Source organism: Cynocephalus volans, chromosome 5 (genome assembly GCF_027409185.1).
Source record: "Cynocephalus volans isolate mCynVol1 chromosome 5, mCynVol1.pri, whole genome shotgun sequence".
NCBI lineage: Eukaryota > Metazoa > Chordata > Mammalia > Dermoptera > Cynocephalidae > Cynocephalus > Cynocephalus volans.
In genome coordinates this window covers 12105674-12108434 of record NC_084464.1, presented here as the reverse complement: position 1 = coordinate 12108434, position 2761 = coordinate 12105674, and positions in this window count along the sequence as shown.

The following is a 2761-nucleotide window of genomic DNA, read 5'->3' as shown; positions in this document are numbered from 1 at the left end:
TTTTTTTCTTTTTTATTGAAACGTAATTGATTGTACATATCTGTGGGGTACAGCATTGAATATCAATACCTATGTGCAATATGTGATGCTCAAATCAAGATAATTAGTGTATTCAACCTTACACATTGTAATCATTTTTACGGCCCATTCCCAATTTTTCACTAACCCCCCATGCCCCTCCCCCATCCCACCTCAGTTGGCCCCAGTTCTGTTCTCTCCTTTTGAAAATTCAACAAATTATTGAGATTGTTGTCTGTCTTTCTTTCTTTATTTTTCACATTTTTATTGTGCTTGTTTCATTTTTTATTTATTTTTCATATTTTCAATATTATTTCATATTGAAATAATAGAGTAATAAAATATCTAAATTATTATTTCTTATGTTGCTTTCTCATTCTTGCCATGTATTATGGTTGAACGATGTCCCCCCAAAAGATGTTGAAGTTCTAACTCCCAGTGTCTGTGAATGTGAGTTTACATGAAAATCGGGTCTTTGCAGATGATCAAGTTAAAATGAGATCATTAAGGTGGGTCCTAATCCAATATGGCTGTTTTCTCATGAAAAATGGAAATCTGGACACAGAGACACGCACACAGGAAGAACACCATGTAAATACGAAGGAAGAGATGTGGGCGATGCTTCTACAAGCCAAGGAACGCCAAAGATTGCCAGCAAACACCAGAAGCTGGGGAGATGCGTAGAACAGACTGGCCCTCACCACCCACAGGAGGAACCAATCTTGCTGACACCTTAATTTTAGACTTCCAGCCTCCAGAACTGTAAGAGAAGACATCTCTGTTGCTTAAACCACGCAGTTCGTGGTTCTGACAGTCCTAACAAACTGATACACCATGCATGACTAAAGTTTATCTCATTTATACTGTTCTTTTCCTCTTTTCTTCTCATCACATCCAATAATAGTTTACTGGATATCACTATGTTCGTATTAAATAATATCAACCATCTATGCATTTATTATTTCGTAGCTTACATAGAGAATTTCCTCAATTCCTACTTTTTTAAGATGAGCATTTTGGGGTCCACACCCTCCATACCCCTCTCTCCCATCGTCTCTCTCTGAATCTGTCAACTATACCTTTACTCTTAATTTTCAGGATTGAAAATATACATTCTGTTATATTGGTTATACTAGTTTTGTGCTTGTCTAGAAATTGCCTCTAAAAACCACAGCCAGTATGTATTGATGGACTCTGCTTCCTGGAAGACCGTGTAGCTTGCTAAGTTCATGGCCATCACAGTGACCTGGCTCCTGTGCTACTCAAAGGGGAATAAACCCAGCAACAAAGTCAAATGGCCCTTTCATCTGCAATTTGTATGTTCTCCTTCCCCATTAATTTTCTTTCTTCTCCCTTTCTCTGGAAATTCAGTTCATCAAATGTTGAATTGCCCAGGGTTGAACCTTGGCATCATTTAACTTTCTTTCCCATATTTTTTGAGTATTTGGCATTTTCCCCTACATTCTGGGACAATTCTTTAACTTTGTCTTCCAACTCCTTTACTGGCTCTTTTTATTTTAAAAAAAAATGTAATTAGACTTTTAATTTCCAAGAGTTCTTTTTTGTCTTCTGGTGTTTCCTTTTTGTCATCCTGTTTTTGTTTTATGGATGCAAGATGATTTTTTAGTTCTCTAAGGAGAGTTTTTGTTTTAATTGCTTTGTTTTAATTTCTCTACTCTCTTAATTACCTTCTTTTCCCCAGAATAAGTTTTTCACTTTGCTTATCATGATTCTTCTATTTCATTTTGCTGTTGTTCCTATCTTCGATCATGCTTGGTTGACTGTTCATATTTAAGTATGAGAGAATTGAAAGGCTAACAAATTCTTGCGTATATGAGGGAGTCTTCTTTTTAGGGTAGGAAGGCATCATTTCAGAGCAGGAAGATGAAGAGGAGGCTATTAAACTGGACTTGTAAACATTACAAATCCTGCGTAAGAATGAAGCACCGGTATCCATAATACTTGCTTAAATGTCCCCGGACAATTGCTTCAAAACTTTTAAAGAAGAACCTCCTGAATTTTTCCCATAGATAAATGCCTGACTGTCTGCCATAACATAATAGTATAGTATACTATAAATATATAATACAATATAACAATATAATATATAAGTATATTGTAAGGTTTTTAATTACTTTTTTTCACATACCTCCAAAAAGAACTTTGAAAAACTGTATCTTTTTTAGATGACTTTGGGTTGACATCATACAAAATTTTCCATCATAAAGTTGCTAAAAATGTCATTTCTGGTATGCTGTAAATACTGAAACTTTTAAATAACCTTGTTACATCACTCTTATAGCTCTTATACATGTATCCAATATAACCTTCTATTATCCATTTTCAAATGATATGAACTAGCTCTTCTTTATTTTTGTTAATTTCGTGCATTCCTTTTTTGTCTTGGACTCCAATTTCTATTTCACTTCCCTTATAGAACTTTGTTGTTTTATTCTAACGTGTGATATATTTGTATTTGAGTAAATATTTATTTTGTTGAACACCCTATATTACATTAAAATTATACTTTTTTCTATATCCTATATGCCTGCAATGCTTAATTAACTTTTTCCCTTCCCAATTGAGTTATAATTAGTTCATAATTGAGCAACTGTATAAATGCAGTATATAACAAATACTGATAAGTAATTATCAAACACAAAAAGTACATTTTTATTGTAAAAATGCCTCTACATGAAAGGAATAGTAGACGGCCCCTGTGTTCAGTTCTGCATGTCGTGCA